This window comes from Ctenocephalides felis, unplaced genomic scaffold (genome assembly GCF_003426905.1).
Source record: "Ctenocephalides felis isolate EL2017-DRISC unplaced genomic scaffold, ASM342690v1 CF-g0.4_SCAFFOLD_03571, whole genome shotgun sequence".
Lineage (NCBI taxonomy): Eukaryota > Metazoa > Arthropoda > Insecta > Siphonaptera > Pulicidae > Ctenocephalides > Ctenocephalides felis.
In genome coordinates this window covers 1,439,852-1,458,043 of record NW_020539725.1, presented here as the reverse complement: position 1 = coordinate 1,458,043, position 18,192 = coordinate 1,439,852, and the positions used below count along the sequence as shown (strand labels likewise).

General features: G+C 30.7%; 1 protein-coding gene across 6 annotated transcripts in view; it reads right to left on the bottom strand.

Annotated features, from left to right (window-relative positions):
* LOC113385117 overlaps positions 1 to 18,192 on the bottom strand; it is a 113,164-nt gene that overhangs the window by 86,378 nt on the left and 8,594 nt on the right. The gene's annotated exons all lie outside the window — the stretch shown is intronic.

The window sequence follows — 18,192 nt, the reverse complement described above, 5'->3', positions numbered from 1 at the left end:
AATAACTCGAAACGTATTAAACAAGGTTTTATATTTACGTTCTGTTTTTATTTTTTCGACTTGTGGCTGAAAAACCTTATCACAATATGTTTCAAAGTCGAAATTAACAATATCAAGATATATATATATATATATATATATATATATATATATATATGATGGTTATTACAGATTATTTAGAAAAATTATAAAGGAATGTATTATGCACCAGTGTAAAGAGTAACGAAAAGTAACTAAAAAATATTTTATATAAAATTGAGAAGCAAAAATTATTTACCTGTAATAATTTATATATCCATATCACTAATATTTTTTGTTAAAAACACTCTTTTTTTCGAGAATATTTGTAAATGTTTTTGACTTCACAAGACTTTGTAACACAATGTAATGAAGTTCTGTCGGCCAGATGTGAGCAATATATACGGACTTAGGCGAAAATATTTTTTTATGGCTCTTGTATTGATAATTTACGAAAAAGGGAATGTATTGCCTTAGCAAACGCTGAGAAATATTATGTATATATATTGAACTGTAATAACAATTTGAATCATTATTCTGTTTAACAATTACAAAACGCGTTGCTAGTTATATGTAGGTTACGGGGTCATCATTAGTGCTTCCTGTTAGATTTTGTAAATAGGTTATAAACAAGAAATTAGTATATAAGAGTTCATTCGATTACCGACAGTTGAACTGTACACATCGCAGAGTGTTATCAGTAACGTTACAACAAGCCAGTCTACATGTAGTCAAATGATAATAAACATATTATACCTGCACAGTGTAGATATCTAAAACCGCCATGTGCCCCTTGTGGGTACACGCAAGTGAATTTAATTTTCTATCTATCAAAAATTAACTCAATGGAGTTTAATTTAAGTGAAATTAAAAATGTTAGTGACATGAGTGACGCTGCCCACAAGCAGGTAAATAATTCCGAAATTAACGGGACCCGACCCGGCAAAATCGGTGATTGCGTATCAAGCGCAATACATACATTATATAACACAAACAATGCAGATTATTCGGTTAACGATATTATAAGTGAAAAAAGTGATTAGGAAACTCAAAAATTCAACATAAAATCAAACCTAGCATTAGCAAAAATGCCGAAAAGAATATTAAAAAAATACTGACATTATTCCAGAAATGTTAAAATCTGGTACTATCAATAAAATTGAAAATAAACAACTTAAACTGAATATTCCTAGTGAAATTAGCCAAAATATAACAAAGGAACATAGTAATTTAGAACCAAGTCACAATATTATGAAAGTTACCGCTATGAACGATGTCAACAGTGAATCATCAATTGATACTAGTGACATTAACCAGGGCTGGACAACCGTTCAAAATAAAAAACGCTCACAGTCAGAAAATCCAAGTACCTCAATGGAACAACATACTTTAGAGGAATACTGGCTGAACCCAACTCCCACTAGCAACTACTTTGATGTTTTAGCAACAGTTCAAAAAGATGCCGACAAACAAACAACAAACACACCACCTATCTTTGTACATGGCGTAAGCGACATTAAACCTTTATTTGGTTTACTTGAGACTCACGTAAAAGGTCAGTACTCATACAAAATAGTAGGAAACGATCAAGTCAAAATTAATACCAAAGATGCTCACGTCTACAATATAGTTATAAAGTTGCTACATGAAAAGGGCACACAATTACACTCCTATCAAGCCAAGTGTAAGCGAACATTTAAAGTAGTGGTGAAAAATTTGCACCATAGCACTGACATCGAAACACTTACAAAAGAAATTATTACACTCGGTCACAAGGTCGTACGCATCTACACAATGAAACACAGAGTTACAAAAGCTCCACTTAATATTTTTGTAGTGGAACTTGAGCAAAGCAATAATAATAAAGATTTTTACTCCATCGAATACCTCTACAGAACAAAAGTTACTATAGAAGCTATGCGCCATAGAAAAGAAGTTCCGCAGTGTACAAGATGTCAAAATCTTGGACATACAAAAAATTACTGCTCACGCATCGCACGCTGCGTAAAATATGCCAAAGAGCATCTAACAAAAGATTGCCCCTGGAAGGACCCAGTCAACGCCGGCGTTAAATGTGCTCTTTGTTCTGGTAATCACCCAGCCAGCTATAGAGAGTGCACCATTTATAAAGAAGAAAGACGACGCAGATTCCCTCCCCTGAGGCAAAGACAATCCGTCCAACCTATTGACAATTCTCAACCTTTCGTCCGTCCAAACGTTTCCTTCTCAGATGCTACTTCTAGAAGCATAAACAGCAACAGAAACCACAGGGACAACCAAGGAGGACTGTCCTCAGACAATCAACAGCAAATAATTACTCCAAGTAACCAACAAACAGACATGCAAGAACTAAAAGCTATGATGAAAACTCTCATGGAACAAATGAGCACTATGCTGAACATTTTGACAAACCTCCTACCTTTGAGAAAATGATGGCCTTATACTACAAACTATGTATATGAAACGCCAACGGACTTGCGCAGCACCACCAAGAAGTAAAACAATTTCTTCGTCATAACGATATTGACATAATGCTAATCAGTGAACACATTTTACTAGCAAAAGCTACCTCAACATTCCACAATATACAACATACAGTACTAGACTTCCGGACGAAAAACCACATGGTGGAACAGCCATTATAATAAAGTCTAAAATCAAACATTCTCTGTTAGATCCACACTGCAATGAGTTTCTACAAGCCACGAACATTTCTATTGATTTTCCTCAAAATAGAATCATAATTTCTGCCATTTACTTCCCCCCAAAACATAAAATATTTAAACAATACTTTGACATTTTTTTCAGTCCTCTAGGAAATAAGTTTTTTGTTGGAGGTGACTATAATGCGAAACATCTATACTGGGGATCAAGACTCACCAGTCCTAGAGGACGTGAACTGTACAGCTCCATGCTCACTAACAATTTAATCCCAATCTCAACCGGTGAACCAACTTATTGGCCAAGCGACCCAAACAGAATTCCGTTAGACTCCTACATAACCAAAGGAATAACAAAAAGTAACATGAAACCTCAAAATAGCCTAGATTTGAGCTCTGACCAATCTCCTATTATACTAACCATTTTTTGTTAACAACCACCGATTGTCATAAAATCTTACCTGACCAACAAATTTACGGACTGGAACAAATTTAGAGAACTGCTCGATACCAACTTAAATTGTAATATGTTATTAAAGTCAGAAAACGACATAAATAACGCGTAAATCATCTCACCGAAACACTACATCATTCGGCACTAAATAGCACTCCTTCAATTACAACCAGTAATGAACTCAACTATCCTCTGTACATCAAACAACATATTGCGATTAAAAGAAGACTCCGAAAAATATGGCAAACATCAAGATCTCCTCAAGAGAAAACAAGATTGAACAGCGCCTGTAAAGAAGTAAAAAGATTACTAAAAGAATACAACAACAACGTACTTGAAAAAAGAATCAAAGACCTGACGGCTACTAAGGACACGAAACGCTTACTCCATATGGAAAGCTACTAAACATTTCAAACAACCTATACTCCCAGTAATTCCTATTAGAAAAAATGATAACTCCTGGGCAAAAAGTCATCAAGAAAAGGTCGATTTATTTGCTGATTTCTTCGAAAATGTATTTCAACCATTTCCGCAAAACTACTTCCAGGAGGAGCAAACCACTGAAGAAATACAGTTTGAAAACTTTTCCAACCAAGAGTGTACTCAAATCCGCTTCCTGGCATTGGAAGTCAAACATAAAATTTCAGTCTCAAGATCGGGTAGGTAAATCTCCTGGCCATGATCTTATATCAATCCAAATCCTGAAACAGCTCGCACCAAAAACTCTGGGGTACATAACAATTCTGTTCAACTCTCTGCTAAGATTAAAAGTGTTTCCTAAGGCGTGGAAAGTAGCTAAAGTAATTCTAATTCCCAAAACAGATAAGGATCCTTGTCTTCTGAAGTCATACCGACCAATAAATTTACTTTCAACCCTCTCCAAAATATTTGAGAAACTTCTGCTCAAAAGAGTTCTAACAATACTCCATGACAAATCTATAATCCCGGACTATCAATTTGGTTTTAGAAAGCTACATTCCACCATAAACAAACACACAGAATCGTCGAACAGATAAATGCTACCCTACACAAAAAGAAGTACTGTTCAGCCTGTTTCATTGATATATCCCAAGCCATTGACAAGGTTTGGCATGCCGGACTACTCCATAAATTAAAGAATATTCTACCTGCACCATTATTCTTAATATTAAAATCCTATCTTACTGAGAGGAAATTCTACATTAGTCTAGCAAACCAAACCTCATCCCTCAGAAACATTAACTCTGGCGTTCCCCAAGGTAGCGTGCTAGAAGCAACACAAAAATTATTCAAAAGTTTCAAAATAAGATACTAAGGATCATTCTGAACGCCTCAAAATATGTACCGGTATAGCTGCTCCACCAGGACACAGGCCTGCATACGGTAGAAGAAGAAATTGCAAGATACGCCATCAAACACAGTCACCGACTGGAGAACCATCCCAACGGGCTCGCCAAAGCACTCATCTCAGCAAACTACACCAAAAGATTAAAAAGGAAAACGCCTTTGGACCTAATATAACTGGCATTCCAAGTCAATCTAGATCATAATCTTTTCTTAAATTAGGAGAGATTGCAACTGTGCACTCTCTCAAGCATTCAATAGTTTATTTTGCAGACAGCTTCTTTGTTATTTTGTTATTCATAAAATTTACCTAATGTCCATTGGACAGATGTAAATTATATCCAAAATAATAAAAAAAAGTATATAAGAGTTAGACAGACAGTCAAACTTGGAATCAGACTCGGAGACAGGCATAGAGTTGGTCAGACATAGTATTCAGTAAAACGTAGTCTTTGCTGATATGATAACCAAATTTTCCGAGTTATAATTTCCCAGAATTTATCGAAGAATAGATAGTAATATATGAAGGTCCGGGGTTAAAAAGGTCCACCAACAATGTTTCAAAAATCAGTGAAGTTAAGCATTGTTTAACAACAATATTTGAAAGTAGAGGAAGAAACATGTATATCCAGCTATAACCTTGATTTGAAAACGGTAATCTTTGAAATGGGGGAGATAAACGGTAATCTTTGAAAATCCATAATAAAAGTATTTTCTTCCGTTGGTAGTTTTTAGCATTAGTTAAAAATGTAATTATTTCGTAAAATACCTTTAAAATTATAATAAATCTTTAAACCTTTTTACCACCTGCCCGTTTCAAGTTATACCGCCTATAGGGTAAAAAGGTCTAGATAACAAATTTTTGAAAGACATCAAAAAAGCACTTTTTTACAACGATGAAGCAGCTGGCAGTTTTACTGAACGTAGTCAGATAATTGTTCGTTTGATATGTGTTATTTGTTGTAATATAATTGGTTTGGTTTTTATAATATAATTAATATTTGCTCAAAGTCAAATTGGACCTTTATGCCTCGCCCTGCTTTAGAATGTGAAAAACTTGAAACGTAATCAATAAGTCGAAAGACCAAAAAAGACTTGGATGGATTAAACCATGTTTTCTATAGAAAGTGTATAAGACTTCAAGCAGTTTGATTGTATTGACAAAATATAGACAAACTAATGGGGTTTATTGTTTTTATAATACTTCATTGTATATAGCATTCAAACAACACATCTTTATACACCTAAAGTATTAATATTTTTGATTCTCTAGAAATTGTTTAGAATATACCTTACTTAGCAAAACAACGTTTGCCGGGTCAGCTAGTATATATATATATATATATATATATATATATTTATTTAATTATTTATTTATTTTTATTTATTCATAAGCAAGCCGTAATCAATAATAATAGATATTATTTCAGGCTCTTGTCAAGCTTATTCATAGTTAACATTAAAAGGATAGTAATTTTATAATAATCATAGTAGCTGCACCAATTTCGCTTCTGAAAAAAAGAGCTGAAAAAAAACATTCGAACATTAAATACAATATTCATCATCATCAAGTTCATCATATTAAAGTCTATTTGACCACCAGTCAAGCTCAAAATTCTTGCACAAGTTTGAAAGTTATACTCATTTAAAACCGTAAAAAATTTAAATTAATAAAATAGCAATAAAAAAATGAAAAAAAAATATGGTTGTACAGGCGATCAAATGATCAAACTACATAGATACAGGATACGGATTATGCAAGAAAACAGTTATTGAAATCAAATTGAGAAAATTCAGTAATGTCATAAAAAGCTAAGTCTTTAAAAAGTTTAACTAGGGAAGCATGAAATTTTTTGTTGTCTGAGTTTCGGATATTGAGTGGAAGTTTATTCATAAGCTGAATACCTAGACCGTCGATCGTATTGAAAGAGCTGGCTAATTTATATGTACGCGCCTTAATAAGTTTGTGTCTAGTGTTGTAATTTGAGGACGAAGCCATATCAAAAAGTTTCGAATTGTTTTTGATGAAAGTTAATGTTACCAGCATAAAAATGCATGGGACAGTTAAAATATTGTATTTTTTAAATATGGGTCTGCAGGAGGCTTTACTGGGCAAGGAAAAAATTATTCGAATAGCTCTTTTCTGAAGCTTAAATATTTTAAGTTCGGATGAAAATCCCCAGAATTGAATGCCGTATGAAACGTGAGAATAAAAGTTGCTATAATAAACTGAAAGTGAGCAATTTAAACCAAGTTTGGGTTTTAGGGTGCGCAACATAAAACATGTTCTAGATAAAGTTGGTGATAGTGAGATAGAGATATGATCAGACTACTTTAAATTATTATTGATTTATATATATACTAGCTGACCCGGCAAACGTTGTTTTGCTAAGTAAGGTATTTTATAAACAATTTCTAGAGAATCAAAAAAATAATACTTTTTGTGTAAGGATGTATTGTTTCAATGCTATATACAATGAGGCCTTATAGAAACAATAAACCCCATTAGTTTGTCTATATTTTATTAATACAACCAAACTGAAAGTTTTATACACTTTCTATAGAAAACATGGCATAATCCATTCCAAGTCTTTTTTGATCTTTCGACTTATATAGTCATTACAAATTCGATTTAATCGATTATTGATTGCGTTTCAAATTTTTCAAAAATTTTTTTTGGATTCTGGATTTTGTGTATAATTGTAAATAATACTATTGAGCTTATACAAATTTTTCAAATTTCTGTAAGAAGAGATAGAAAATGAATTAGGTATCTCTTCTTTGATCTGCTTTTTGAAAAGTTTCAAGTAACATTCGACGAATTAAAGTAAATTTAATAAAAAGTATATATGTAGAACAGGGCAAGACACAAAGGTCCAATTTGACTTTAAGCAAATATAAATTTTATTATAAAAATCAAACCAATTATATCACAACAAATGACACATTTCAAACGAACAATTATCTGACTATGTTCAGTAAAACTACCAGCTACTTCATCATTTTGTTTTTTTTGCTGTCTTTCAAAAAAATTTTATCTAGATCCTTTTACCCTATAACAGGGTAACTTGGAATGGCCAGAAGGCAAACAGGTCTAAATGTCATATTTTAATTTCAAAGGTATTTTACAAAATAATTACATTTTTAACTAATTGCTAAAAAACTACCAACGAAAGAAAATACTTTTATTATGGATTTTTAAAGATTACTATTTATCTCCCAATACCAAAGTCATAAGAATCAAGGTTATAGCTGGTTATACATCTTTTTCCCTTTACTTTCAAATAGTGTTGTTAAACAATGCTTAGCTTTACTGGTTTTTGACACTTCAGTCGTGGATCTTTATATATTACTATCCATTCTTCGAAAAATTCGGTACATTATAACTGGAAATAAGTTATTCGACAAAATGTACCTTTGATCGATTCCAAATTTAGGTTCTAAATTTAAATAACATAAATAAATAAATAATATAATCTAGAAAATGTTTTATAAATACCAATGAGTATATAATTATGCAAATGAGTTCTTTCAGAGCATCGTGGTTTGTGAACCATACTGAGTTTTATAGTTTGCTTCACTGTTTATACGAATGGGAAAAGGCACTATCATTATATTATAATTATTTTACTTTTCTGTCTATGACTAATGACTCTGATGGACGCTTCATATTGAAGATCTTTTGACAAGCAAATTATTTCATTCTTTTGAAGCATTTATTTAATCATTATTTATATGATTAATGTAGAACGTATTAGTTATGCAGTGTGCAGTTAAAATGTTTAAAATGGAGTCGATCAAGGTAAGTATAAATATAAAACATGTGTAAATTATTTTAATTTATATATTATTATAATAATGATTTTTTTTTCAGTATATAGTTGGACCTTAATGGAAATTCTATTCGCGTATTTTGTTATTTGTAGATGTTTTCATCAAATGTATGTTTATCAAATAATAATTAAATTCTACAAAAAAATCATAACCTCAATGATTATTGCAATGTTGAGTCAAAAGGTTAGTAAAAATGAGATATACAGATACAAATTTAATATTTGTAGCCCCTTCAGTAACAATAATATAGTTCGGCTAAACAGGAGCAAAAACTAATACAATGGTTTTCAATTGAAGAAATATAATGACTCAGAACATAATAAAGATATGAATAAAGAGCTCAAATGAAGAATATGATTGCAAAGTTAGAATATAAAATAATAATCCACCATCATCACGAAAAAATGATTTGAAGAAGAATAAAATTTTTTACAGCATTAAATGATGACACTCGTGTCATGTGTCATGGAATTGGTATACCCCATTATGATAGTTAGAGATGATTAGATGATTTAGTATTAATTTTTTATGATTTAGTTTTAGTAAAAATATGATTTAAAAGTCGGTGGATGAAATTCGGCTGAACTGACAAGAAACAATTAAGACAATATTTGAGCAATACGTTCATAAAGGAATTAGCTGCACTTTGTTCTTAATAAATAATCTTAATAAATAGAGGTAATTAGAAGTATTGTTACAATTTATATTAATAATCACAATATTTCCAAATCATAACCTTCTATTGTTTTTACTTCAGCAAAAATATATTTAAAAATTCAGAGACTAAAATCTTCTTTATTGTCTAAAGTGTAATTCGATGAAGAATTAATATGTTTTTGGTATTGTTGAAAGGACTGCCTAGCTGTCAATAACTTGAAAATAATGAATATTTTTAGAGGTAATGTTACAAAAAATTTAAATCAATATTATCAATAAACAATTTGTAGAAATTGTTTCTAACCTGTTTGGTTCTGTTTTAGATACATTTACAAACAGAAAGCAGTGAAATGGTTTCAATTTGATAAACAAAGGTTGCCAAGAAATTTACACAAGACTTATTTTCAATGGTTAAAATTTTATAATCAAAATAAAACAGTTAATTCCATCCTGTTAAATAGAAATTTGTTAAAATTGTTATTTTTTGTTTTCGATTAATCAAATTTTTAAAATCCAAATTTATATTCTGTAGTTTTGTAATTTTAAGTATATGTTATGTAAATTTTGTAAATTCTTAATTAAAATATGAAATAAAATTAATATAAAAAATGGTTTTTATATTTACAGCAAATTCTATAAAATTTTTAAGTTACATCAAAGACACCTACACGTTAATTTAGTAATTTAGAAACGTAACAAAAACGAAACCGTTCCGTTTTCGCGCAATTTGGAAACGTTACAAAAACGAAACCGTTACGTTTTCGCGTAACAAAACAGGCCGTTACGTTTTTGAGGCGGAAATAGATACGTTTGTGTGCCTCCTAGGTTACGTAACCGCTATGTTTCACGTACAACCTGTTACGTTCTATTAACGTTTTCATTACGTTTTGTGGTTTACTGGGTGTAAATGTAAGTAATGCTCTTTTTCAGTCTTGGTCGCGGCATTATTATTAAACTTCACTTCCCCTTATATATATATATATATATATATATATATATATATAGTATCATAGATTGAATAAACTACATGAATAGTTTATAAATAATTAATTCTGAATTAGAATGAAAAACGGGCTCTAAACTACCTCTCTGCCACCAATTACTGAGCCACAGCAACGCGTGGCCGGGCTAGCTAGTATTTTTTTATATATATATAAATATACTATCAATTAAACTGAAAATCGGGATAAAATATGTTTCCCGGCAACCGTCGCTAGTGAAAAATGTTTGTAATACTGCATTTGTGAAATGTGCTTATTGCAAATTATTTTCATGTTTCTCTTGTTTTTATGATAAGTACCATCCCGCCAATTGTAAACCTTAAAGTAGTTAATATATGCAAATAAAATACATTTTTTCTTCCTTGTTATTGCTGTTTTTTTTATAAAATTATTATGTTTCAGGTATTACATCAATTTTATACAGACGCTACAGAGTATTTTACTATAGAATATTTAGCGAAAAATATAAAATTAATTAAATACTCAAGAAAACTTTAATTTTAATATGTGTTAAAACGATAATTGTAGTGTTAACTGTGAGAATTGAGAATCATCATTTTATTTGAAGCAGTTCTACATTTAACATCACTCATATATTTGTGTAAATAGTAATTTGAAAAGCAATAATTATTATTTTAACTGAACAGTAAATATTACTTTAGGATATTAAAAAAAATGTAGATGTGGATACAGGACGTCTGTCGGGTCATCTAGTATATATATATATATATATATATATATATTGTAATATTTTTGCAGCCCAACCGTCAAATTAAAAAAAGATTAAATAACAAAATTAGTTATTAACTTCTCGTAGGGCAAGTTATAGTAATCGCAAAAAATCGAAAATAAAAATTTTTGCATTTCTCGACGTTTCAAACGTTTCTGAATATTTTGGCATACCTTAGAAAAAATGGATGTATGTGTGTGTGTGTGTGTGTGTGTGTGTGCGTGTGTGTGTGTGTGTGCGTGTGTGTATGTATGTGCGGATACAAATTTTCGTCGACGATTTCGGGAACACCGATCAATCGATTTGAATAATTCAAAAAACATTCGATTCGTATTGATAGAGAGACGTGCTGATTAGTTTTTGGCGAAGGCAGGTCTAGCCGTTGCGAAGATACGGGGCAAAAAGTGTCGAAAACGGTAACTCAGTTTTTAAGAGAACGGAGCGTCCGACTTTAATAATTCAAAAAACATTTTACTTGTATTGACAAGGTGAAGAACCGATCAAATTTTCATAAAGGCAGGTCTAGCGGTTTCGGAGATCTAATAAAAAAAGTAAAAAAAATGCCATTTGGCGGTCAAAAATAATCATTAGACATATGCACATCAAATTATCAGATATTTTATAGAGATTTTAACAATAAGTATAATTTTGGTTTACATTCCTATGGGTTCCGTACCAATGTTTACGCGCTAGACGTCGACGCGGCGCTTACGCGGTTTGATATTTCGTCTTTATGCAGTTAAAGCAGTACGATTGCTTTGAAAAAAAGTTCAGATCTTTCAAAATATGTCAAAATAAAGAAAAAATTTTTTTTTCAAAAAAAAAAAAGTTAAAAAAAAAAATAAAAAAAATTTTTTTTTTCAAAAAAAAAAGTAATTTTTTGTCTAATTGTTTGTCAAAAATCTTATTTTTTTGAAGTAAAATTTTTTCAAAGATGTTAATCATTTTTAAAAAAATAATTTTTGGTACGGGAAGTTCCAGCAATTTGCCTTAAGGCACGATGCCTTAATTGCCTTAAGACAGAATTCCACTTACAGCTAGTTCCATTAAACGTTTCGACACTTGATGTGTGTCATCATTCAGTAATCTAAGAAACATATAACATAAATACAAAGTTGATGATAAGTATAAATATATAAAAAGGAGGAAATTATACTTACCAAACCATTTTTAATTCGACAGTTGGGCTGCAAAAATATTACAAATATGTATCAACGTCGACAAAACTATCATATATATATATATATATATATATATATATATATATATATATATATATATATATATATATATATATATATATATATATATGTATACTAGCAAACCCGACGAACTCCGTTTAGCCTCCGTTTCGTGAGAAATATGAAGAAATTTTTTGTTTGTTTTATATTTGAAAAGGAAAAATGTGATTTTATTATACAACAGTAATGAATTTATTTCGATTACAAAAATGAAGTGTTTTTTAGTTGAACTTCTCTAAGTAAATGAAAGTGAATCCGCAAATTATCCGTTTCATTGAAGTGCTCTTTGGTAAACCACATTTTTTGTTTTTTGGTCTGACGTTAACGCAAACAAAGCGGATGGTTTTCCAACTCCAACTGCCCATGTGAAAAACAATGATTTTCTAAATAATCTATATGAAATTTATCCCGCAAACACTATGCGATTGGCCTTGCGACTTGTTATTGCGAACGCAAGGCGAACTGGAAATTGCAATCGTTTGAAGTCAAACGGTAGACCAGTCGGAATCATTGGTATGTCACCAAATCGCCAGCAATTTTTGATTGAATGGTGAAATTCAGTGCGTGTACATCATTATTCTTTGCGGCAAGAATTGCTCGTTGACTTAACCAAGCATAATTCTGATAATTCTCACTAATGTCATTACTCGAATTTTTGATTACGGTGTGTGAAGTTCCAGCAGCTTGCATTAAGGCACGATGCCATGCACAACTAATTTTCTTAGCTATAAACCTTGCGGAGCCCGAGACCTTTCCAACGAATGCAAAATTGTCGAAATCGGTTCGTGCGTTCTGGAGTTATTTCGTCAGGAAGACGAAAACCCGACTTATATATATATATATATATATATATATATATATATATATATATGGATATATATATGTATATAATATAGAATTTTGTGATATGAGTGGGACGAATATTATATGTTAAATATGAACAACACAACACTCAGATTTTTACGCACACTTTATTTAATAATTACAGACGTTTCGAGACCATGGTATGCCTCATCTTCTGTTTTGGAATTACACTGAAGATGAGGCATACCATGGTCTCGAAATGTCTGTAATTATTATATAATGTGTGTATAGAAATTTTAGTATTGCGTTGTTCATATTTAAGATTTAATATAGGCAGGGCCGGTCCTGCCTTGCATGCGATGCATGCAAAAAATGCGAGGGCACGCCTTAGGGGGCGCCAAAACGAGTTTTGGAAATTAAATTTACAATATATTATTTATATTTTTTATTACTTATATAAAATCTAGAATACTTGATAAAATATAATAAACAATCTAACTTAACTAGAATTACGGAGACACAAAAAGCATATTTATTTTGCAATGTAATATCAGTAGAAACAATTAACCGATTAATAACTCTGCAAATTAGTAAATGACAGCTTTGTTTATTGCTTAATCTACTTATTCAATTTTTTTTTTGTTTTGAAGTTACCGTGAACTTGAAAAGTAAATTATCTAGTGTTCAATTCCATAAGCGCAAACCTGCGAGAGATTAAATTAAATATTGGGCATTATTGACGAAAAATTGCAAGCTAATTTAGTTTAAACAAAATATAATCGGGAAAATGAAAAATGGGGAGTCAGTGCTTAGAAAAAGGCAAGTTTATTCCGAAAAATTGAATTGTAACTTTTGTTTTTGTTGCAAATATTTTGCATCTGATGAACTTTGGATGTTTGATGCCAATGGTTAGAGAAATGGATATGGAACAAATATGAAAAATGGAAGCAAAATTTACTTTGGAACGAAAATCTTAAGATTTTTGTTATACCTAGTGGTGTCCGTACTCTAAATTTAATAATAATTAACTATGCAGAAATATTACATATCACATATAATTAGTTTTTTCCAATATAGTTCAAGAAATGTGTAATTTCTGGTCACTTTTTGCTGATTTTTGGACAATTTTTCTAGAATACGTTGAAAAACAGTTAAAATTTAAAGGGGGGGGGGGCACTAGAAAAAAAGTTGCATGCGGGCGCTACGGATCCCAGGACCGGCCCTGAATATAGGTATTTGTATACATCAAAGAAAAAAAGTTATAAATCAATCTTTAATTAGTCCTTATACATGTATATAAGTATTTGGACTAATTAAAGGTTACTATGTATATATATATTGTAGAGCTTCGAGCAAAGAATCCAAAAAGTAATAAAAAAACAAAAAAGCTTTATAAAAAAACATTTCTTTACTTATTTACTGTCGACGTTTCGGAACAAGGTACGTTCCATCTTCTGTCTGAATCTGTAAAGAAACATGATCTTGAGAAGATTTAAGCAAACAATATGTTTAAAAAAAGCAGAAAACGGTGGATTTTTTATATAAAATGAATAAAATTGTGGAAAAATTAATGTACAGAAATATGACAATATAATCAGAATAAAAATGATAAAAATAAATGAGTGGATTATTATCCAGAATATAACAAAATGTTAAAAAATTAGAAAGTTTTAGAAAGTTCTAAGAAAAAGTTACTGAAAAAACAGAATCAATTACGTGTATGATTGATTATACACTAACACTTTTTTACTAAAAAAGATTTTAACAAAAAAAGTGATTTTATAACTTTGTTTTCAGACGAAGAAACAAATATAATTTATGTAATAAAATATAATTTTATTTATTTTTATTTTATTTTATTTATTTAAAATATAATTTTATTTTTTTTATATAATAAAATATAATTTTATTTGATTTACAGAACTTATGGGTTCTATGAGCTGTTGTAATTAATATCTTACAAACTACGTTTGTTTTTATTACAGATGGCAACCCAAACAGTTGTCACATCTCTGTATGATAAATTTTTATTACAATCTCTGTAATAGGGCAAGTATGGTGCAACAACGCCGGGTGAGGGCTCTTTTCACTTGGAAACATATTGCTATCTATATTTCCAAGTGAAAATCGTTGTCAATGTTGCCTGACAACAGGCTGCTCGAAGTGGGTATCAAACCTGGGACCCCTGATTCAGGCCCCAACGCTCTTAACCGCTTACCTACGGGCGAGCCCTTGTATTTATTTATATGTATATATTATTTTATAGATTTTTCTATTTATTATCTAGTTTCTATATCTATTACCTCTACTATGTTTTATTATCTTTCTGTTAAGTGTTGCTGTTCTGTTAATTTTTCTCTTATATTTATAGTTTCTATACGAATTCACAAATCTTATAATTACCTGGTTAAATCATTTTTTTCGCTGTTTTTGGATTCACCGATGGTGACATTAAATCGAATGTCGAAATGATTGGAATTAAAGATTAATTTTTTTTTTCTTTGATGTATCGCCTATAAGTATCATGTTGTTTGTCCGCGATGGACGCCTAAAATACTGAATCAATTTTAAATTTGTTTTGTTCACCGTGTGCATAAGGTTTCCATTTAGGCGGTGGGACGGAGAGTTTATATTAAAAATCTCAATTTATAGCTGAAATTTTATATTATTGAAAGAAAAAATATTTTGACGTTTGGCATCAAAATCATTTAAACACCAGGGTGAAACCAATGCTATATGGAAACACGACCAAACTTAAAAAGTACCAATTAATCGTTGTCATACAAATTCTAGTAAACTTTAAAATGTGGAGTGAATAAAATTACAAATGCCCCCTAACCCAAGAAGCGATTGTGATCTCCCCTGGAGATCACAATTGCTCACCAAGGGGCGATATCGCCCACTTTGAGAAAGACTGGTCTAGAGTTTAGACCAAAAAAAAATAGAGCAACAAACATTTCGAATGCAAGAGTTTATAACGCGTTTTTATGCATAGATAAGTAAACACAAATAGACTGCTATCTCAGGCCATTTGACATTACCTCCATTTTAATTTTTTCAACGATCTGAAGGCGACAGCACTTGTGCAGTATATAAATTAACCGCTAGTATTACTCCTAGATATGGTTCGCATACGTAATTCAAAATAAGAAAACCTAAATAATTTCTTATATTAGAAATAAAAAAAACATACAAAGTACAAAATATATTTTCAAATATATCACAAACATTTTTACATAATAATTAATTTTTTTATAAATGTGTTAATTATTATACATAATAATGAGTAATATAATTTTGCAATTATAAGTAACTAAAAAAAAAGTATTCACAATGGAATGATAAATTTACAAGGAATGATCAATATGAATTACTTAATGATCAACAATATACAACTACACAGAGATTGTGTAGGAGCATTTGCAATAAAATGATAAACTTAAAAGAAACGATGAATACAAATTACTTAATGATCAACAATATATAACACCTACCCAGAGATTGTATACGAGCATTTACAATAAAATGATAATCTTAAAAGGAACGATCAATATGAATTACTTAATGATCAACAATATATAACAACTACACAGAGAGAGTGTAGAAGCATTTACAATAAAATTGTAATCTTAAAAGAAACGATCAATATGAATTACTTAATGATCAACAATATATAACAACTACACAGAGATAATGTAGGAGCATTTACAATAAAATGATAAACTTAAAAGAAATGATCAATATGAATTACTTAATGATCAACAATATATAACAACTACATAGAAATTGTGCAGAAGCATTTACAATAAAATGATAAACTTAAAAGGAATGATCAATATTAATTACTTAATGATCAACAATATGTAACAATTACACAGAAATATTGTAAAAGCTTTCATAGGTATGATGAATTTACACAGGCTGACTAATATTAATTTCTTAATGACCAATAATAATATATTAAAAAGATAAAAACTTCGAAGAGAAAAGTATAGAGTCTAAGTATGTAGTATATAGAGTAGATACTATAGATAATGGAATAATATAATTAGAAGAAATGACAAATAATGAACACATTTAAATTTACGTGTTTTATAGGTTAGGGTTATTATATTACTATTTATGTTCTAGCTATTTTACACTTTTTAGATCGCTTTTGAAGTAGGTATTCTTGCATTATTTTATTTTTAGACAAATATATAAGGTACGTTTTAATCACTTAGGTTAGGTTGCATTTCAGTTCATAGCTTAGGTTACATTTAGGTTAGATTTCATTTCATTTATGAATTTCATATTTATCTAGTTACTTGATTCCTACGTTACTTTTAGCTCATATTATAATTTTAATATTTTAGTTCATATTTCTTTTTTATACATAAGTTATCTTTTAATCATAGCTTAAGTTAGTTTAGTTTTATACATTATAGTTCAACCCGTTTCTTTTTTATATTCAATATGAAAAAGCAAAAGCAATGTATCCATTGCTTTAAAACTTTTGCTTCCAGTAGTTCTCTTTGTCGTCACAACAGGTTAGTACGTCACATACAGCCCAAGGAGAACTTTCAAAATTTTGAATGTACATTTTGCCAAAAAAAATTGCATGCTCCTTCCTCATTACAAAGGCACATCAAAACTTTTCTTTCCTCCGTTCCTGATACATCTCCTACAGACTCCAAACTCCAATGCACGTATTTTTATGATTCCCGAATTAATCCAGAAACATCCCTGCATTCTTATGCTCTACCCTCTTCATTAATTCCTTCCACTACTTCTCATTCATGTACCCTTACTGCTTCACAAACTTCTTACACAACTCTTCCTGCTTTGCCAAATCCTTCTACATCATTTCCTTCTTCACCAATACCAACGACATCCTTCCATTCATATTGCTCTTCCTGCTACATCAATCCCTACGACATCCTTCCATTCGTATGCTCTTCCTGCTTCACCAGTTCCTACGACATCCTTCCACTCGGATGCGCTTCCTGCTTCACCAATTCCTAATACATCCTTCCACCCGAATGCGCTTCCTGCTTCACCAATTCCTATGACAACCGCTAATTCCAATACTGTTTCCTTTATTCGACAACCATCTTCCCCACTACTTTCCCAATCATCCAGATCGCTCACATTCTTTCCAGTGACCCCAACGCGACCCAGACCCCAATATAATGCTTCGCTGCACTCAACACTTTTTACGGGTATTAAAATGTAAGTATTATTTAAATATATTTAATATTACATACACAAAGTTACCATAATTGTTCATTTATAGGTTCTCCAAGGGTTCTCAGAATTACTTGCCCCATTGAGGATTGCGGGAATGCTTACACACGGTACAGCGCACTACAAATACATATTGAGGGTCATCATCACATCAATATTGAACACGAAGACAAACTGTTTTCTTCTATTAATGGTTTGTCAACTTTTAATTATGAAGATTTTCAACAAACATTTCTATAATTTC